Below are 23403 nucleotides of genomic sequence, written 5' to 3'. Positions count from 1 at the left end.
CATCTCGCCCGGCTATTTTTTGTATTTTTTAGTAGAGACGGGGTTTCACCGTGTTAGCCAGGATGGTCTCGATCTCCTGACCTCGTGATCCACCCGTCTTGGCCTCCCAAAGTGCTGGGATTACAGGCTTGAGCCACCGCGCCCGGCCTACAGTACAAATTATAACAAACTGCACAGTTCTGAAAATTTTCTCCAGTTCACTTCAAACTGTTCTTTCATGAAAGCTCTTTCTTCTCATTCCAATATCCTGTATTATAATCTTAGCAAACTTTCACATAAGTACTTTCTGACGGAATGTACCACGTAGTGATAAAAGTAGATCTATTTTTATTTCACAAAATTCTGTAGATTATCCTTGTCAATTTTTAGTTCTCCATGATAAATTATTAATTATATACTTCCATTTTAATGATTATTTATTGTTAAAACAGTGTCTATCACCCAGATAGGTAAATTTTTAAAAAAGAAACACTACATGGTTTTAGTGCTAGTTAAGTTCAAGTGATAGAAATTGAAAATAAATGGTGATAAAATGTAAATGGTGATAGAAAATAAATGGTGATAAAAAATAGTATTACCCCTTGAGGTTACAACAAAATTGTAGTAAAATTAAATTTTACCATTGCTTATATCAATTTAATAATACTCTTTGCAGATAAGGTAGATTTTCACAATAATGGTCTTGACTAAATCATCTTTCCTATGACTACAACCCAGTAAGTTGATTGCTGCTGAGTAGCCATTTTCCCACTCCTAATAACTGAACTGGCCTTGTGACTCACACAGACCAACACAAAGTTGCAAAATGATGTTTTTTCACTGTGAGGCCTTATGAGGTCTTATAATTTCCATTCTTGCTTCCTTTCAATGATTCACCCTAAAGGTTTTCTATCAATTGCATGAGACTGCTGAGACAGAATACTGGCACAACAAGTCAGGCAAAGTGTACATATCATTCGCAAATAGTCATCAGGGATAAACAAGCCCTAGGATCCACTGCAAGCTGAGCTCCAAGGTTCAGGAAAACTGCCTAGGTTGAATAGAGTCTTGTCTGTGCATGCCTCACAATACACTGGTGCTAAGGGACCTGAGAGCACTCCACTGTGGGTTTTACACCTTGGAAACAACTTGTCACACCGAGTTCAGGTTTGCAAAACATCCTGTTCTGAGAGGAATAAGGACACAGTCCGGGTTATTTCGGACAGCTCCCCTTTATCTCCAGATGTTGCATTCTTGGTAAATTCTGAGAACTGCAAGCCGGAGGGAGAAGAGCTGAGGAAAACTTAGAAAAAATAAAATCTCTGCGCCTCTTTGTATTCCTAGAAATAGTGATTGAAACAGGCCTTTGTTCACTATAAGAATACATTTGGGGAAGAAGTATTTTTCTCTCACTTTTGTATTTGGTTTTCATGTTATGACATTTTTGCTTAATTGACTATAAAGTCAATAATCTGTTCTTTAATGGAATATCTTATACTCCTAGAACTACACTTCTAAAAACTATAATCTAACAATTTGAATTATATTTCTGTAGAAATTTTTGATGATGGACATCATTATATTATAGTAGAAATCTCTCTTGCTATGCTCAAGAGAAAATGTTGATGAGCCTGGATAGCTAACTGGGAGGAAGAAAAATATGAAAAACATTCTCCTTCGTGGGGAGGTTTTCTGGATGATATAAATCAGGAACTCACAAGGAAGTGCCCCTTTCAAGTAAAAAATTTGATTATGAGGTATTGTGACCCTGAAAACCAGTGTCTGTTTTATGGTAATTTATTTTATTTTCAGAACTGTGTTTTGAGATGCCATTTTTGCCTGATGCTTTATATATCCATATTAGGAAAGATGACCTTTTTACATATTCCAGATTAGTTATAGAATACTAAAAATAATCAGTATAAATGAATATGACAAAATGTCATGAGTGGGAAGAAATACTTTAATAATACTTTATGAGTTAAGTTCAGGTAAAGTAAATGTAAAACTTCTTTGAGTTTAAGTTTCTTTGTTAGCAAAGTTTGGGAAAGACATAGACATGGTCTCAGACAATAATATAATATATGTGTAAAATTAAAATGATTATTTAGAGATAAAACCTTAAGAGTGAAATACAGGAGTACGAAATATTAAGCTTAGTGTGGATTTTAAAGCTACGTTAAAATTGACCAGGGAAACAAAACTAAACTGCGGAGTGCTTTCTCATCCTGGCACTGGATTCTCTTCCTATTGAATAAGGAGTAAGTATTCATATTCTCAGATTCTATAATAAATATTGGCAAGACATATAAGACATAAAGTCAGAGCATTTATTTATAAATATCCTAATAAATATAATTCTCATGTCTAATCTTTTCATTGGAATGCACAATAGAACTGTCTCCTTCCTGAATTTTCGCAGTATGTAAATGATGCAATTATCACTTCAAGCAGACACCATTTTTTTTTTTTTTTAGTTATGTCATGGCAAAAGCAGAATAAAGCCAAAGCTTCAAAAAGTTTAATAGTTAGCCATGTATAAGAAGTGGCACCTTTTAAATAAGCAAGTCACCAAAAAAACACCTGTGTAAGAAATGTCAGAATGAAATACAGTAAAACTGAATTTGTACTGAGAATCTTTATCAGAGTCCATAACTCTTTTCACATGTGGCCTGTTATCCTAGTGTTAAGATCATAGGGGAAATAATTGCTAAAGGGTGCATCCAGCTGAGTCTCTATTTTATCTCTGTATTTATGAGAAAGAAGATAAAGGGCAGTGATCAATCTAGCAAGATCAAAGTTTATGGCTCCTGTAGGATGTTAGTCTTGAACTTGGATAATACAGGTTGCTTTTCCTAATGAAGTGATAAAATGTGAAGATGAACAATTTAAACCTTCTCTAATAAAAAAAAAATCAGTGGAATATAAAGGCATCACAATTAATTAGTCTCTTTTTAAATTTTCCTCTTTGATTTACTCTCAGGTTTTTATAATATGAAACTCGAGTATGTTTAGCAAATGGAAAAAAGTAACATTTAAATCTACTGAAGATCAAAGTAATTAAAACAATTGAATATAACAGCAGAAACTCAGGCTGTGAAAACACGTTCAGTGGAATCATTCGATTAACGTGATTCAGTAATATCATTTAAAACAAGAATTTACTCAGAAAACTTTAGGTGCTTGATGGGATATGCCATTCTCTGTTTTGGCAGAGGTAATGTCAAACTTGGTATATAAGGATAGATAGTAAGAAATCAGAATGCGTACCTATATTACATTTTAAAAAATGTTTCAAGAAACTTATCTTCCATTATACTTTGTTAAATGGAATCCTGCATAGAAAAAAAAAAGTAAATATGTTATTTATATTTATGTATTCATTTACTTATAGCCTTCTCTCATATGGGAATATTCTAGGAAGCTAAATATTACATTAATGTGCATATATTTCATGTTTTTAATAAATGAGGTTATTCTAAATTTTCTATATCTAAAAAATTAAAGAGTATTTATTGCTTTTAAATAATGATTATTTATTATTCTTGATTATTAATGATTATACACCAATACAGATCAATATTTTAATTTTCACATGCATTGATAGGCAAAATGTAATAGGGAATGTAATCTAAGTACTACCTTTGCTAGATGAAATTTACACTATCCCACTGTATGGAAATGTAAATATACTTGTCTAAAATGCAACTATTTGAAAGTGTCATATAAACAGATTTACATGTGGTTTAATCTATACTGGTAGATCATTATTGACATTAAAGTAAATTCAATAGATTGTTTATATGAATGGTTTGACATTTATATCAATTTTCCTAAAACTACAAGAAATATTTATTTTGTGTTGGAGATAAAAAAAAAAATCTAAAATTGTGTCTAAATTTTACTGAAAAATGTAAAGTTTCTAATAACATGTGAATCTATCTATGACCACAATACTCAAAGGGGATCTTTATAGAGTATTAACTGTCAACTATATTTTAATCAGTGTAGCATAACATCTTGACAAGGTCAATAAAAATGACTTTCAAAATATTTAGAATTGATGACATATGCAACAGTAATTAATTCTGGACAATTTTATGTTTTAGAGACAACCTTGGATGGCAGGAACCATACAGACTTTAGAAAAAAAAATTAAAAAGGAGATTCTCATTCCAGTTGAGCTCTCAGCTAGGAGTGATTTCTACAGGCTGGAGACCTAACTTCGTTGTCTCAGTTTCTTGTTTGTAAAATAGTAATAAATGGGCATTACTAGGCTTGGGTGCTAGTAACTTTTAACATACTGATTCTCATTTAGAATATGTTGAATAGGAAATAAAATAGCCATTTTCCTATTTTCTTTCTGTCTTCTCCTTTTAAATAAATTAGCTTTTCTTAAGTTTTTTATTGTAATTCAAAGGTAAGAGATGAAATAGTCCAGCATAAAAACATTCACTATTTTACATGTGGGAATATAATATAACATTTGTAAAGTTGGTAAAATGAAAGAATTTTAAGGCAGCCTAAAGTGTATAATTGTCATTGTTAGCCAAAGCATCTAAAGAAACAGCTTACCCTGGAAACTAAGTGTCACTATTAATGTGCCATCAAGTTCGTGTTTATTGTATCATAGATACCTAGAATTTAAGACTTGAGAAGTATGCTTACATATACTCACATAAACATATTCTCTATCTTTTGCTTAATTTTTTTATGATGCTCACCTTCCTGAATTTTCAGTTTGTAAATAAAGCGATTGCATATATGCTAATGAACAGGAAGTGTAGGGGTGTACTACAATTGAGTATGTATAAGCAGGGTTTAGAGGCCTCATGAGCAGGTGACACATGCTAAAACGACTAAAACTTCTATTTTGTCCGTGAATGTCACTTATATCACTTTGTAACTTGTAAAAATCTAAGGTGTTTGTTCCACTTATTTTCTTTCTCTTTGTCCTTCTCTTCCTGCATGCGTGCATGCTTGCTTGCACACAGTCGTTTTGATAGAAGGTAGTCACTAGTAATTGATTAACTTCATATTCTAACCCCCAGGGGTGGCCTACAAATTCATGAAATTTTTTTCTTTTAAAGAACAATAATCTCAGGTTATGCAGACCTCCTTGATAGTATCCAGAAGTCTGATCAGAGGAGGGATGGAAACGGCTTTGACCATCAGATCTCACCTCCCGTATACGGACTTAACTCATTAAAGCTCCTAGTTATGTTCAAAGGCAAGTCGGATTTGAGAATTTGCCTCTCCCACCCTCTCATTTTGGCCAAATCAAATAAAACCTTTCTCTCCTCCTAAGCGCTGTTGTATCAGTGTTTGGCTTATTGTGTGTTGGATACTCAAACGTAAATTTGGGGATTTTATAACAATTTCACTCTTCTGCAATCAATCAAAATAATTTTTCTCTTTTGATTTTTGTTTGTTCTTTCACTAACTCACAATGATTCTACCAGAAAAGTTTTAATCAGTAAAGATATAGCTTGAATTTTTATACGTAAGTCCCTAGTTTCAAACTCAAATGTACATGTCAAAATTAAAAATGTTTGAAAATATCTATGCATGACTCTCCATTTACACATTTATGGCGAAAGTACAAGATATGGAGAGCATGGCTTGTGTGCTGTGTGTGTACTGATTATTTCATACATATGTGTTCTTTAGACTATGTCTATGTATAGAAATAAATTCTAAGGTTGGTGCTCTTTCTGAAATCATAAAAAAGCTCAAGAACTGCTAATCATAGGAATAAAAAAATCCCTATATAATATTTCATTAGTTATATTTTCAGCTCGACTGCTTGTATTAACTATATTTTTTGGAAAGTATATTTTTAGATAGTTATTTACCAAATATCTGATTTACTATAATAAATTTGTGTTAACTAACAAAAAGTTCAAATATTGAATGCATTAAACAAAATCTAGTTACTTGTCTAGGAAATTTTCAAAGCAAAAACTTACTCAAATATTAGTTGACATTGCAAAAATAGTTCTGAACATAATGTCTCAGACATAACATAAAACTTTTAAAATGAAAGTGAGAATTTATGTCTTACATGTAAACTAAATTGAGTCAGCATTAGAATAATATTTTGACCTTGAACAGAAATAAATCTGTAATAATCATCACTATGTTGCCAAAAGGAGAGAAAATAACACTATATAAATATTTAATCAAACAATCCTTTATCTTTTCATCTAATAATATAGATATTCCCCTAAAATTTACCATTCTGAGAATTTGTACATGATCTATAACTAGCCATATACAAATAATTGTAGTGGACATTTTTGAGGGGTCGTTTTAGAACTTTTCAAAATTCCCCTGAGAATACTTTGTTAGAATAGGTGCCACATATTTTTAGAATCTTGATTTGGGGGCTATATAAGTATAGCTTATAAGTATTTCTAGTTATTTAAAATGAATAATTTTAAAAAGAACAGCAGTAAGGCAAGAAATAAAAGATTATAAACTTTTAGATTTTTATTTAAGGCAGTTAATGTACTTTACAGTCGTGTACCACGTAAGGAAGTTTCAGTCAATAATCCACTGCATATAGGATGGTGGTTCCATAAGATTGCAATGGAGCTGTAAAATTTCTGCCCTCTAGTGATGTTGTAGCCATCATAACTTCATAGCACAACACATTACTTACATGTTTGTGGTGATGCTGGTGTAAATGAACCTACCTTCATAGCACATACAATTATGTATATAGTATGTAATACTTAATAATGATTATAAACTACCATGTTACTGGTTTATGTATTTACTCTACTATATTTTTTATAGTTATTTTAGGTAATCCTTCTACTTACAAAAGAAAAAAGTTAAGTGTAAAAGAGCCTCAGGCTGGTCCTTCGGGAGACATTCCAGAAGAAAGCATTGCTGTCATAGGAGATGACAGCTCCACACATGTTGTCCCACATGACCTTTCAGTGGGCAAGATGTGGAGGTTGAAGACAATAATATTGATGATCCTGATTCTCTGTAGGCCTAGGCTAACGTGTGTTTGTGTCTTCATTTTTAACAAAATGTTTTAAAAGTAAAGAAAATAACAATTAAAAAGTGAGGCAGGTAGATCACCTGAGGTCAGGAGTTTGCGAGCAGCCTGGCCAACGTGGCAAAACCTCGGCTCTACTAAAAATACAAAAAAAAAAAAAAAAATTGGTCAGATGTGGTGGCGTGCACCTGTAGTCCCAGCTACTTGGGAGGTTGAGGCAGGAGAATCTCTTGAATTCAGGAGGCTGCGGTTGCAGTGAGCCGAGGTCCACCATTGCACTCCAGCCTGGGTAATGAGCTAAACTCTATCAAAGAACAAGAAAGAAGGAAAGAAGAGAGAAAGACAGAGAGAGAGGGAGGAGAGAAGGAGGGAGAGTGGGAGAGAGGGAGGGAGGGAGGGAAGGAGGGAAGGAGGGAGGGAGGAAGGAAAGGAAGGAAGGAAGGAAGGAAGGAAGGAAGGAAGGAAGGAAGGAAGGAAGGAAGGAAGGAAGGAAGGAAGGAAGGAAGGAAGGAAAAAAACTTATAGAACAAGGATGTAAAGAAAAAAAATGCATTGTTAGCATGCCTCTCCCACCTGGAAAGACAAAATAATGTGTAGAGATTCAAACTGTGAACTTTTTTCCAATAAGAGATTCAGGAACTTAGAAAAACTAAAAGAAACCCCAGACTCTTTGGAAAAAAGCGCAGGCTGTATGCTGTCCTGTAAGCCTGGTTGATAAACTGCCTCCAGGATATATACTTCCAGCAGGGAACCTGGCAACACAGGCCATGTGGGAAGGCCTTACCTCTACTCAGCACTGGAACTGATTTAGGCAGCAATGGGGAATATAAAAGTAAGTACAGCTACTGGAAGAGACTTGCATGCATTCCTAGTCTCCAGTGTAAATGGGAGGGAGACCATTTCTGACTCTACCTCACAGGGGACCTCAGGAAAGTCTGCCAGCTAAATAAGGCAGTGGTCACAGCTTCAGAGAAGCTCCCAGATAAAATTCACAATATAATCTTGAGTGGGCATGAACTCCCTTGGCCAGAACCAAGGGTTGAGTGGGAAGTGTGCTGCAGCTATGAGTGATGGAGCTGGGCACCCTTGCTTAACAGTTGGTCAAGCAGGGGCATGATCTTAAAGGCAGGCATATGGCTTGGGACAGTTTTGAGTTCCACGTGTAGAAAGCCTGGAATTTAGTTAGCTGTAGCTAGCAGAATACTGCAGGAGTGAGACCTGCCTTGCCAACTACATGAGCGCTGGGTGGGGCTTACCATCGTCTGTTACGCTGAACTCCCCCATGTAAACTGTGCAACAAAGGCAGCCTTGCTTCCCCCTAGAACATTATCCTAGCATCCTGAGAATCCTCACCCAATCCCAACAGGGGCTATTGCTTGCCCCATGAATGGAAAGACAGAATACGGAACTATCTGATCCAGCCCCCACATGGCTTTGCACCTGAGCCTGCCCTGGTAGTTTACCACAAAGGACAGAAATTTTGGGGATCTCCATGTCCCTGGTCATTCATTGAGAATCCAGAATAACTCCCTAGGTAACACAAGGCAAACACAAATCCCACTGTTACTATCATAACTGTCACTCTTTTGCAACTGTCATCTTCTGGCTGGAGGTCAACTGGCACAGTTCATTATGGCATTTCATTATGGAGAAAATTTGTGCATAACCTCAGCTGCCATCATAACCTGGCTAACCAGGAAGTCCTGAGTCTTTCCACAGGACCAGTTAATTCCTACTACAACCAACAATGGAGAAATTCAGCACACTAAGGCTATTTATAACCAAGGAATCTCACAGGGTCTATGTCACTAACCTGTCACCCGCATCAGAGCTGGTGTTGGTACCCACTGCTGTGAGACTTGAGGACAGGTAACATCACTGGATCCCTTGCAGACATTCCCAAGCATCCACTTGAAGTGTGGCAGTCCCTCTGTATGGCTAGACCCAGAGAAGCAGCAGCATACACAGTAGTATAGCTCTCAGGATTTTCTACTCCTAGGGGAAAGAAGAATGTACCACATCAAAGGAACATTCCATGGCACAAAACAATCCAGATGGCAGGTTTTGAGTACCAAAAGTTTTCTGCTGGTGGGAAGTTTCTTTTAGTAGAGGCACAGATGCAGTGCTGGGCTCAGCAGGGAATACCGGCAGCTCTATACAAATAGTCAGGCAGTCCTGATATTTGTGAGAGGTCTGGGAGAAGAGGACGTCTTTTCCCACTCATTCATCATACAGACACGACTGGGACTTCTCTCATGGGACCTCAGCATGGGCGTACCTATAAACAGTCTTTCTGGAACACTTCAGGGTGACTGCATCACCACTAAAGGAGTGCTCTTCAGGTTCAGGCTTGCATGAGGGGTAAGGTAACAATTCCTCTCTACTTGAAAGTCCTCTCGACATCCCTACAGATGAAAAGAGGTGCCTGTCTGACCTGAATAGTCAGAATACTGGGCCAAGAGGATGACCGTGATATGGTTTGGCTCTGTGTCCCCATCCAAATCTCATCTCAAATTGTAATCTTCACATGTTGGGGAGGGGCCTGGTGAGAAGTGATTGAATCATACAGGAGGACTTCCCCCTTGGTGGTCTCCTGGTAGTGAGTGAGTTCTCGTGAGATCTGGTTGTTTGAAAGTGTGTGACACTTACCCCTTTGCACTTTCTCTCTCTCTCTCTCTCGCTCTTTCGCTCTTTCTCCCCCTCTCTCCTGCTGCCATTGTGAAAAAGGTCCTTGCATCTCTTCCACCTTCTGCCATGATTTTAAGTTTCCTGAGGCCTCACAGTCATGCTTCCTGGTAAGCCTATGGAACTGTGAGTCAATTAAACCTCTTTTTTCTTCGTGAATTACCCAGTCTCAAGTAGTTCTTTACAGCAGTGTGAGAATGGATTAATAAAACTAGAACATGGATCACTTTCCTGCCAGCCTGGCAGGAGAGCTGAGGTAGTTCCCACTCTTCCCTCTGATAAGACCTCAGCATGTTACATTGGGTAATCCCTCAGCCACCCTCTCAAGACTGTGACCTCTGTCTACCATTGCATATTGCATTTACCCACCTGCTTTAGCGACAACTTGTTTCTACCCAGGGACACCTTCCCTACTGGACTGAAGCCAGAACGATTCAACCCAATAAATAGAATACTGGGAGAAAATAAATAAAGTGAAAACCACAAGGGAATGAGATAGGGTTCAACAGACCTCTGCCATTCTAGCTTCATAGGAGACAGTAAACTTGCTCATACACTGAGCACATTTCTACTAGAACCACCACCTGAGGAATCCACATACACAGGCCCTCTATAACCAAGGAGCTGATACAGAGTCTTTACCCCTGAAAACATCAAGAGCTAAATTACGCCACAATAAACTATGAACATTGAATTCACATCCTTAAGGGAAAAAAAAAATTAAAAAAAGAACACAGTCAAATCAAGAATAAATTAAAAAATAATTTGAAGAAATAGTCTACCCAAATGAGAAGGAGCCAGAAAAATAATTCCGGCAATATGACAGTATGTATGTAACACCTCCAAAAGATAACATTACCTCTCAAGCTCTGTATCCACATAATTGTGAAATCTTTGACATACCAGAAAAAGAATGCAAAAGGTTGATTATTAGACTACTAAATGAGATAAAAGAGAAAGGTGTTTGGTTTTCTGTTCCTGTGTTAGTTTGCTGAGAATGATGGTTTACAGCTTCATTCATTTCCCTGCAAAGGAAATGAACTCATCCTTTTTTATGACTGCATACTATTCCATGATGTATATGTGCCACATTTTCTTTGTTCAGTCTATCATCGATGGGCATTTAGGTTGGTTCCAAGTCTTTGCTATAATGTGGTGAATTGAAGCAACTAGCTTTCAGTTATGAGGCCACAGGTCTAAGAATGAATGTGAGGATTGCTGATGGAAAGAGGTGAGTCTGGCTTATGATAACATTATTTAGTGACTGACTCTCTGTCCAAATCTTTATTATTTGAGAAAATAACCACTAAATTTAAATGGAAGATTGATGGGAGTTTCCATTAAGTAAAACTGAAAATATCCTTAACTTACTCAACATTTATTTCATAGAATATTAAACAGCAATTGATTATGCTGGACCCAAATGCATCAATGTGAATAAATCTTAAAAGTATAATGTTGAGTAAGAAACCACTATGTTTGGAATAAGTGTACTATGATGAAATGTATTAATTAAGAAAAATTATAAAACATTTCTGAATATTGTTCAAGCATACATACTTAATGATAATGTGAAATATGACTATGAGAGTTGCACAGCAGCACTAGAGAGGGAAAGAATAAAATAGAAATTGTTCAGGAGAGGAAAATTTTGACTCCCTCTTTAATACTTAGAAATAATATAAAGCAAGTTTGATTAAAGTTGTTGATTATGGGAAGTAAATACATGGATGTGTATTATATTATGCTATTTTGTTTTGTATGTTTGGTATATATAAAACTTAAAAACTTTTATCTTAGAGTGCTTTCCAAAGTAATGTGCAATTAAATTCTTAGAGAAACACTGTAAAGAAAGTAGTATTTTCTCATATTACAGAGTAAACTACTGAGCCTCACTGACATGAAGTAATATGCACAGTTGTTTCTACTCAATTGAAGTATTTTACAAACTTTTATGTCACAACCTGGGATTTTTCCTTTGCATTATCATCATAGATGTTCAGGAAATACTTACTCATATATTCATAAAATTGCCTTAAAGTGTTGTTTTACCAATGAAACCAATGTTTTCATAGCCTTCATTCTTCGAAAAACCATCTATAACTTGAAACTCATGATTATGTGTTTCAAGAAATACTTGAAATATGAAATTTTCCTACAAATTAAGTGGCAAAGATGTGAGTTCAATGGTGGATAAAGGACAATAATGAATAGCTATTTTTATATTTCTCCTTTTTTACATATTGCTTTTCTTCACTATAAATCAAATATACATTAAGTATTTTATTAAAATAAGTGTAACCCTAGAATCTAAATATCTACAAAAATTAAGTGAAGAAATATATCAGAACCCATAGTAGGTTGAGCATCTCAAATCTGAAAGTCTGAAATGAAAAACGCTTCAAAATCTGAAACTTTTTAAGTGCTAATATGGTGCCACAAGTGGAAAATTCCACGCCTAACTTCATGTGATAGGTTGCAGTCAAAAGGCACAACCCACAGTTTATTCAGCATCTCCAAGGAAAAACGACTCTCCTAGTCCACTTCAGCTATGATATATCTTTTCCATGCCCTCCAGAAAGGATAATAATATGGCGCATGCACAGGCTGGATATGTGTTCCCACCAGTGACCTGCATGGGGCCAAGACTTATGTGCATTACTTATTGTGCATTTTATTGCTTATTTTCTGCTCTTTGGTCTAAAGACATTACTGAAAATGTTAAAAAGTTCTGCAAATATCTCTGTGGGTAATGGTAATAAGAAAAAGTAAAGCATTTCTGTTTATCTATGTAAGAGAAAGTCAAATTGTCAGAGCAACTGGACAGCAGTGTACGTGTGAAACATTTTGTAGAAGAATATGGTGGTGGAATAACTGCCATATATACCCATGGAGAAACACAAAAATAGACTGTTGAAGATCTGTGCTGAAATTGATGAGCAGAAGATATTGAAAAATGCAAAAACACTGCATAAAGCTAAAAATAAATATGTAAGTTGTGTAACCAAAGTGAATACGTTAGCATCCCTGAAAAAAACATATATATATATATCCCTGAAGAAACTTAAGGGTAAACTGTTGAAGATCTGTGCTGAAAGTGATGAGAAGAAGATAATGCAAAAATACCAAAACACTGCATAAAACTAAAAATAAAAATGTAAATTGTGTAACCAAAATGTATATGTTAGCATCACAGTGTACACATGTCACTTAATGGTGTGTGGATCATGACATTAGCAAAGATCTATTATGATGAATTAGAAAATTGAATAGAACTGTGAATATCAAACAGATTGATTGCAAAAGTTTAAGAAAAGTCAAGACATTAAATTTTTAAAGATTTATGGTGATAAAACATCTGCTGATCATTACGCAGTAGATAAACTTATTAATGAGTGTACCAAGGTTATCACTGATGAAAATCTGGTACCAGAACAAGTCTATAATGCTGATGAAATATTCATTTCTGTTTTAGTGTTGTTGCTCTAGAAAGACATTGACTAGAGCTGATAAGACAGTCACTATAGGAAGTAAGTATGCAAAGGACCGGACCGAATAAGTGTCTGGGATGTACTAATGCAACAAGCAATCATAAGTATAAACTTCCTTTGATAGGAAAAAGCTTGCATCCTCACTCTTTTCAAGGAGTAAAAGCATGAATCATCAAGGTGTCTTCTTTGACTTATTTCACAAACATTTTGTTCCAGCAGCTCAAGCTCACTGCAACAACGCTGGACTGGATGATGATTGCAAGATTTTGTTATTCCTTGACAACTGTTCTGCTCATCCTCCAGCTGAAATTCTCATCAAAAATAATTTTATGCCATATGTTTTTCCCCAAATATGACTTCATTAATTCTGTCATATCACCAAGGAATCCTTAGATTAATAAAGAGTAAATATAAAAAGAGTTTTTGAAGAGCATGCTAGCAGCAGTGAACAGAGATGTAAAGGTAGAAGATTTGCAAAAGTAGTTCAGCATGAAGGATGTCATCTATGCTGTTGCCAGTGCTTAGAATAAAGTGACTAAAGACACAGTTGTGCATGCCTGGAATAGCCTCTAGTTTGTAACCATGTTTAGTGATGATGATGAATAAGTTGGTGACTTTGAAGAATTCCACATATCAAGTGAGAGAAAAAACGATGTCCGATCTTCTTACATATGCAAAAAATACCTTCAGAGTCCCTCAGTAAGCTGGAAGAAGTGGAATTTAGGAAGTTTTAACAGTGATAATGAGAATACAGTTTTTCATTCATTGACTGATGATCATATAGCCAAAATGGTTCTGAATCAATGTGATCATGAAAATAGTGATCATGAAGATGATGTTTACATTGCAGAGAAAGGGCCCATGAGAACATGGTGAAAATGTGTGATTAGCTTATTGAAGGGCTAAAGCAGCGTGCATTCATAACAGAAACAGATATCTTGTCAGTTCATAAAATCAGAAAGCGACTTCTAAGACTAAGAGCATTTTTAATGAGACAGATGATTCTGGAGGAAGCATTTAAAAAAGCCATCCAGCTGAATGTTTCCTCATTCCTAGAGGATCCACTTCCTGGTTGGCAACTGTTTCTAGTGTTTTATTCTCACTTACAAAAGATAAAATACTGTGTACAATAACCTTTTAATCAAAACACAGTTTCTTAGGTGGAGACTGAAAGCCCACTCTTATTTTTTGTTGTTGCTGTTTAACAGCTGTTAAAGGTGTTCTGGTGAAGCTAGTGTGCTGCTTAGTTAACCTAAACATATTATTTTTTCACTGTATCAATATTATGTTATATTTATTATGGTTAAGTACTTACATGTGAAGAAATATAAGAAAATGCTTATCAGTAGTTACAAATTCAGAGTTAGGCATGATGATGATGCCAAAAAAAAAGAGAAAAAACCCAACAGATTTTTCACATGGGTGGCTGAGATAGTAACACTTTTGGTTTCTGATGGTTCACTGTACAATAACTTTATTTTATGCACAAAATTGTTAAAAATATTATGTAACGTTAGTTTCACACTATCTTGGTAAAGTGTTTATGAAAAATAAATTTTGTGTTTAGATTTGTGTCTCAACCTCAAGATGTCTCATTATGTGTATGCAAATATTTCAAAATCCCAAACAATTCAAAATCTTATACACTTCTGGTTCTAAGAATTTTATACAAGGAATAGTTAATATGTATGAATAAATAGCACTTAAGAGAGAAAATGAAATTAAATAAAAGCTGAAAGAAGAATAAAGAAATTTTACTTCACTAAGAAAAATAAAAATAGCAAAGAAGAAATGTGATGTGTTACTGTGCTAACCTAGAGTTATGCTAACATTGCAATGACTTTCAGGAATATTTGATGATCAACAAGGTATTGCTTCTGCAATACATGGAAAAGGCTATGGAGATAGTTTCAGCTTAACTGAAGTGGAGCTAACATTATTAGTTTCACTAACAATGGAAATGATATGCATGATATTAGAATTATATAATTGTTCAGCAGGTTTTGATTGCATGCTCTATGTCATTAATTTTAATACTTTAAAAGTGGGAAAAGTATAAATGGGGATTATTTTTTCTGTGTGCTTAATGTGTTTCCAAAAGGTAAGGGCTGGTAATTGGTAATTCTAACAAAAAGAACACACACACTGCATACATACACATCCTGGATAGAGAAGATTTAAAAGAGAAGTGAAATTAAGATCAATAGAGTCTGTGCTAAATACCAGTTGACATAACAGACATGGCATACTATTTCAAATCATTTCCATAATACCTATAAGATAGTTACCATTGTCATCCAATTTTAGAGATAAGGAAACTGAATTATGGTTTTATTTAGCACTGGAGAAAGCACAGACAGTAAGTAGTAGAGGTTTATTTAAAACAATAGTCATATTTTCTCTAGAGCCCACACTTTGAACATAATATCATAAAGGATTAAGTTAGAACAATTGAGAATTTTTAGAAGGTGATGACAGTTCTGGGTTTAAATCATATTCTTATAATTTATTAATTTTTCTTCCATATTTATGTGTATTTTCTGAATCCGTTTCCTTATCTTAAAAATGGAAGTGTTAATACTAGTCTTGTAAAAGTTATTCTATCTTTCCCACAATTTTATCATGGGCAGAACAAAAAAATAGTGATAGCTACATATGAACACATGAAAAATGATATGATATTCATTGGTTCGAATATTTTATCACATTATTTATGTACACCTCTTGTTTAAACTTTAATTTTTTCACAGAAAATAATATAAGTTAATATTAAATTTGTTGCTTAATCAATGTCTTATAAGCTTACTTTATAAGTTTGTAGTTGGCCATTTTGTTCTCTACTTTATTGAGAATTATTCACTAACCATGCAGTAGTATCATTAGTACCTTTCTTTTTTGATCATATGAATGATTGTTTTAAAAGTAAAGATATAGTTTTGTGGATTAAATACCATTTAAATTATAATTTATTGTTTTATTTCACTGGCACTGCTAGAAACTAGTAAGTTTAACTATATAAAGACGTTCCATGTTTTTCAAATGTTAACTAAATGTTATACTTAGTTTAACTATATAAACATTAAATTTCTAATACACCAATATATTACCCACAAGCCATGAATGAACATACATTACATGATAGTCAGAAAAAAAAAAAAAAAAAAAAAAAAAAAAAAAAAAACTTTTACAAGTAGACCCAGATGCCAGTATGTAATTCGCAAAAGGCTAAGAGGTTAAGAACTTGGTCTTGTGTACTGCTGTATTACTAATTGTAGAGCAAATGCCTGTAACTGAGTGAACACTCAGTAAATATTGATCCTATGAGCATGAGTGTTTGTGTGTGTCTGTACAGACACGTGTGTCTGCATGTGTGTGTGAGAGAAAGGAGAGAGAGAGAGAAAGAAGAGAGAAAACTTCCATCTCATTATTTCAGGCAAGAGTCACCATAAACAACGTGTACTAAGTCATAAGAAGAAATGGAATTAGAGTTTTGGAATAAGTACTCACTGATATTAAACAATGTCAAACATACAGAAAGAAGATTAATGGAATGTTTAGGATTTGAGTAAAAATAAATCAGAAGAACTGGGAAAAGAATATATCTCCTTAAGTTCTGAAACTCAACAAAACAAAGCAGCAACTTACATATATCAAAGTTTGGCTGCTTAGTAACTATTTTCTACTTCTATTTAATTTTTATTTATTTATTTTTTGTGTGTGTGTGTGTGTAGTCTTAAATTGGCAGAATAACTTAGGACCATTTCAAATTATTATCAAATTAATGCAGCAAATGAGGAAAAAACGTCAGCATATCTACATCAAAAAGCAAGGGTTATTTTTTAATATTAATAGTAATAAAATGTTTAAATGCATAGTTTAAAAATCAGAAGAGAAGTGGTAGGTGCCCATTTTTAAAAAAAGGAGGCAAATGAACATTTGGGAATTTTCCAATAATTCCACAATTAAAGAATATATAAAAAGTAGATATTTAAAATGTGTATATCATCAGGGTGTTTGACTAAAATGTACCGTCTGTTTTGATGAACCAAAGCTAGAAAGTGTTTCAGGAGTTTATCAGTGTTGAACAGTTGCTGACAACTTTGTTCCAATTTTTGAAAATAATTGTTTGCTAAATTATGGGATACCTCATGAAAAGCTTTAATTAGATTAGCAGTAAGAAAAAAGAATAAAAAAGAATATATTCTTTAATCACATCAAGATCTAAGCTTATGTTTATATTCAGTGAAAGAAATCTATTAATGAGAAAAATCTTTTTGCTTTTCCCAAAAAACACAATTTAAAAAGTAGATGTCTATCTCCTAGGGTCCACTATTTTCCTGGTTTTAATACCAGGGTGTGCTTCCAGTTTTAAACTCCTTTAGTCCCCTTGATGGCAGAAATCTTTTTTGGAGCCAACATTATCATTTCTTAGGGCATTTATCAAAAGCTCAATGTATTATTTCAGGCTGAAAATATATCAGTGCAAATGTAATTGCAATCTCTGCAACATCAAAGTAGGAATACCCAGAGTTCATGATTGGTCATTCTTATCCATGAATGTATCATAATAGGCTGATATGCTCCCTTTCCCAGGAAACATATTTTCTTTTGGACATGGTCCTTCTGATTAAATAATATCTTATCACAAAGAATGACACTAATCGTAGACATTTCAGGCCTTGAACATTTCATCACTGATACAACCTGGTAAGTATAGAACATTATTAAAGGGGAAAAAAGCTTATAAGTTGCTTAGTAATCAATCAACTAGCATTTACAACTACCATTTGATTATTACTCTCGGTAGTACTGTAGTGGAAGGAAAATCTAAGCCGTCCATCTACTCCTGAAAGAGATTTGAATCAAGCATATACCATAGCAATGTAATGAGTAAAATTATTCAATTGAGCACTTTCTGTTGAATATTCTCAAAGAGCAGCTTTGGACACTGTCGATGTTATTTTTAATGCTTTTTCCCAGAAAGTGCTAGCCAATGTAATATTTCAATGATCATCTCTAGTCATATCATTTCTAAATTATATCTATAAATTTAAACTTTCTTTAATATTCCAGAAATCTATTTTTGTATTTAATGTATTTAATTTATTCAAAAGACACAATTATTAGTCGCCTATTTACATGTACCTCTCTAAGCTCTGTGACAATTTTACCAGTTTTTATAGCTCAGTGTCGTAAACCTTGATTCTTGATCATTGAAATGTTCGATAACATGGACATCAAGTCAAGCAGTCATAGACATTTAAATTACTTATAAAAGCCCCTGGACAATTAATTTTCACTTACCAATCTTTATTTTCTAAAAATTTTGTCAGAATTTATTCTTTCTAGAGCATTCAGATGGTACTTTTATGAAATTTAACTCAAGTTTTTCTATTTTTCAGAAAATATTCATCCAAAGTTGTTTTTTGTAGCGTAGTTATCTGATTTTTATCTAGAATTTTGATTTCTTAAAATTTGTACTTTATATTTTTTAAACCTGATTGTCACCAAGATAATTTTTATTTAGTAGAGTAGGCACACTCTTTTTCTGCTAAATATATATTTAGTTCTACCTTTCTATCTTTGATTCCATCACAGCAAAAAACAAAGTCTGGCATAACCTCCTCTTTTTGTTTCAGCATTTTTTCTCATAGATATTGGCCTGTAGATCTAAGTTTATTTATTCATCTGCATCATTTACATGTTCCAAGTATTATTGCAAAAATGTGCCCATCTATCTACCTTTTTCTTTACTTTTCATTTTACTACCAACTTCCTTTTTCTTCTTTTTTCTAATTGCCATCAATAAGTATTAAGCATCATAGATTTCAGTGTGCAAATTAATGTGGCTGAAAAAAGAGATGTTAAGAAATAAATGCCTGTAAATGCATTTTAGGTAAGGAAAATATTATCATACATAAAGATTTCTGAATTACTCTGGTGGAATTTACTTTATTCTTGTTTGTGGAGCATAGGAATTATTAAGATAAATAGAGCTTTGTTGATTTCCTTCCCCTAGTGAATGGATTCCTCCCCTCACATGCACAATTTTGGTAGTAGAGAATACATTACCAGAGAAAAAGGAATAATTTTATTTATTTTTCTTTTTTACAAAGATCACGTGCAGGCAGTCACAGTATGATTTTATGCTATCTTTCTCCCAGAATGAATGAAATGTTAAATTTTTTTCTAATATGGCTTCTAGAGGCAATAGGGAGTGAGACAGATTAAAGTGGATTATCTCAGAGGCAGGGCAAATTGAAATTCCGGTGCTTTGATGTGGGAGACAGGTGTAGTAGGACATTAGAAATAGTGCTGGAAATCCTAAACTGAGATCATTAGGGACTAGAATGCTGTTTGCATGAATAATCCCAAAGAATTTGCATATATAAGTCTTTGCAGAGGCTGAAAATGAACATGTAGCACTTCTGCCTTGGGGTTCTAAGCAAAAGCCTAGTTGGCTGAACGTTGCCTATGGGAGAAACAATCATTCTAGGGGAATTTACCATTGAACTTTGAAGGGGCCATGTGGGCACAGGAAAGGTGCCAAGTCGGCCCAGGAAGGCGCATGTCAGTCATGACAACAACAGGAAGCTCTTCCCATTTCCCTGAAGTGTATAAACTTCAGGACACTCAGGACGCTCAAATGCTTTCAAGGGGCAATCTTCATAAACAATTAAAGTTTAACTCTGGAGAGAGTGAGTGGAGTGGGACAGATATATTTTGCTCAGGAAAAAAAAAAGGAATACAATATTTCTTTCACCTGAGGATATTTTAAAACTACAAATTACCCTTGAATTTCAGTCAGTTGTGAACTGAGATTAAATCTTACTTAGAATATTGTACTACTTCAGGAAACACACACTGTGATTCTCTAATGAGAAAAAGCAATATTGTGCTATGTGTTCTACAAAGATTATTAAATACATGGAGGGAATAATGTTTACTTAGCTTAATTAAAATAAACATTATGATAGGTGAGGATTGCTATCTTGTTGTTGTTTAATTTGAAGGACTCCAAAGATTAGTGAGCAAGTTGGAATATGTTTCATTATCAGGCAACTTGGTTGTACTCTTTTTTGCAGTATCCAGTCAAGTCTTGGCCCCGTGCATGTGTATACACACACACACACACAGAATTATTGAATTATCTTGAATTATTAGGAAATCATGACTTTTGTTACGGTATGAGGTTAAAGTTCAAGGTGCTTTTAAATCCAATATGTATATCAAATTTCCTCAGCATGACTTATTAAAAAAATAAGCTACATTTTTTCATATATATATATATATTTAGAGAGAGAGCGAGTGAGAGAGAGAGATCATGAGCCTATAGAGGTGAGTCTCTTTCTGGACTTGCTTTTGTTCCATTAGTGTACACTCTATTTTTGTTTAATACTACATTGTTTTAATTATTGCAGAATAGGAACCCTTGATGCATTATGGTAGTGCATAATCTTCATATCTGCTCTTTTTCAAGATTGATTTCGCTTTTCTAGATTCCTTAGGATTTGCTTAAAAGTTCCATAAAAAATAAAAATGCAAATAACCAAATACATTTTGTGAAAAGAAACCTTTCTATGAAACAAAATATCACGGGATATAGATAAAACTTTTTCACAATTATGAAGCGAATAATTAAATGTTAATTTCGGAAAAAAATAAATTAACTAAGTACTCCAGTTAGCTGAAGGAAAGGGAGAATGACAGTATTATAGGAGGAAGAACAAAAAGTAAATTAGAAAAAGTACAGTAATCACAGTGATTAATGCAAACACTTTAAAGAAAAGTAAACCAGAAAATATCTAGAAAATCTAATCATATTTTTAATAAACAAACTTCAAATAAGATAAGAGCATTAATTTGCACAGAGACTACTTACAATATATAATACATTTTGAAGTATATTAATATGACATGTTTGAAAATATTTTTATTTTTGTCAGTAAGATGGCAGAAACAAAATGTCACAAAGCAAGAATAATAATAGGGTAAAGAAGCAAACAAAGAAGGAAGGTGAAAAATTCATTTTGTATATTAGAGACCTTTGAGGATTATAATATACATTATGAAGATATGAAAATCATTATTTTATGCTCTAAAAATGAAATGTAAATTCGAGCAATACTATCTTAATCATTCCTTTCAGTTTATCTTAAAAATAAATAAATTGATGGTGCATTCTTAGGTGAAGTATAAGTGAATTTGCAAGTTTAGAGAAATACAAGATTATATATTTCTCATTAAACGCATGAACTATTCAACATTTAGAGAAATAAATTCTTAACCAAACATTATGGAACCTTCCAGAATCTAAAGTAAAAGGTTATGATGGGTACAATGGAATAAATAATTTAAATAAAGATGTATTTCAAGCAAAAGTTATGTATTAAAATTAAACCTTTAAAAAATTTATTTAAAGTATTAAAGCTAACTGAATATGCACAGAAATATGTGTTTGTACAAGCAGTAAAAGGACATAAATATTCATTAATAGAAAGTGTTGAGGCATCATTCTCTACTTAGGTTATGCTTATTCAATCTTACCTTGCTTCTAATTATTCTTCATTTAACCACTTGTGTCTCAAAGGTTTTCTGATATAAAGGAAAAATGCAGCTTGAAGTAAAAATCAAATGCATGAATGCATTCAAATTTATACACCTCGATATACCTTCTTAACTTACAGAGGCACTTCTGTGAATTACCACTGCATCAGTGAAATGAGGTGAAAAACTAACATTGCTTTTACCTTAGGCATTCTCTTCAAGGGAACATTAGAAGCTGGAAAATGAGACTTTTTAATTCTTCATTTATCATATTCTCTAAAATCTTAAAGTAACTGTATGTCATTTCACATATAAACACAATGTATCCACTTCCCTGGATAATTGAAAAGCAAAATCACAAACTATCTGTGAAAACTGTTATATTAAAATGTGGATCAGAACAGATGTTAGCATTGTTTTATTTGCTTTCTTAAAAATCTAATGTTATGAACATTAATTATCCATAAAATATCATTATGTAAAAGAGATCATTTCTCAAATCACTTTTTCTCCAAACTAATTATAGTTGAATAAAATCATGCTTCAGGACTTTATGAGCAAAGTAGGGATATGTTAAACGTGTAAGCTTAGAAGTCCACCATAACTTATAAGTGAATACTGACATAAAAATAAATCTACTTTGACCTGTCTCTATCCTGCTTGTCACTTCTTCAAGGATTTTCTGTAACTTTTCTAATCTTCTTTTGCCTATCTTACGCTCTCCCAATTCCACACATTTTTATTTTATTCAGAAATTAACTTAGGGAATCATGACTTTTTTTTTTTTTTTCTGCTTATGCCTATGGCATCGTAGAGATTGCTGATTTTAGCATGCTGGCATTTCCCCATTTTCTAGAAGATCATGTTTTCAAAAAGGTGAAACCAACACTTCTATGTGAGAACATGGTAAATTAGATAATTTATTCACTGACTATGTCAATAAGAGTGGAAGAGAAGGATAGTTTTTGAAACCATGGAAAATATTGTTTTAATTCTTTAATTCTAGTTATATATAAGTGACATTAAAAGGAATTTCACTACATAATTCATTAGATTTTATTTTTAATGAAGACTTCAAACTGAGTTTGAAAACAATTCATTTTCTCATAAAACCCAAAAATGACTGAGACTTTAAAACATATAAATGTATTCACATATATAATTGTACCTAGAGTTATGGAATAAATACTATAAGTATATTAAGAGAAAAATTAAGAGAGGTTTCCATAATTAAAATATTATATTTTTGATATAGAATATAATGAGTTGGTTTTGGGAACACTTACATAATAGGCAAAAAAGGATTTCATTGAAACATAGAGGATGCAAACATCATGGTCAATACCTTACAAATCTCACGGATTTTCAGTTGCCTTGAAGAATAAATGAGGAGAATCAAAGTGTTGACACAGCTTGATGAGTTGATATTTTTTAGTGTTTACTTTAAAGGACTGCCTGGTGCAAGCTATTTGGCAATTTTTCCAAGTTTCTAATTTCTGAACTCTCATTTGAATTAAACTGTCTACCAACCTCTTGCTCCTTGCATGAGGAGACATAAAAACTGAATTAAGATGATGGAATATACATTTTAGCTAAACAGTTTTTTAAGTTTATTGTATTAAACTGGAATGAAAATTTTTAGCAACTAAAAAGACACCCCGCTATCCAAAAATAAACAGATAATAGCTC

At 33.5% G+C, this 23403-nt stretch overlaps 1 long non-coding RNA gene across 1 annotated transcript in view; it reads right to left on the bottom strand.

The window, feature by feature from the left end:
• Positions 1–23403, bottom strand: part of LOC123569766 (uncharacterized) — a 68101-nt gene that overhangs the window by 3092 nt on the left and 41606 nt on the right. Inside the window, exon 2 of the long non-coding RNA XR_006693565.2 lies at positions 8805–8986. This is a non-coding gene — a long non-coding RNA (uncharacterized lncRNA). The remainder of the gene's footprint in view (positions 1–8804; positions 8987–23403) is intronic.

The sequence above is a fragment of the Macaca fascicularis genome, chromosome 17, assembly GCF_037993035.2.
Source record: "Macaca fascicularis isolate 582-1 chromosome 17, T2T-MFA8v1.1".
In the NCBI taxonomy this organism is placed as follows: Eukaryota; Metazoa; Chordata; class Mammalia; order Primates; family Cercopithecidae; genus Macaca; species Macaca fascicularis.
This window is presented reverse-complemented; position numbering and strand designations above follow the sequence as displayed.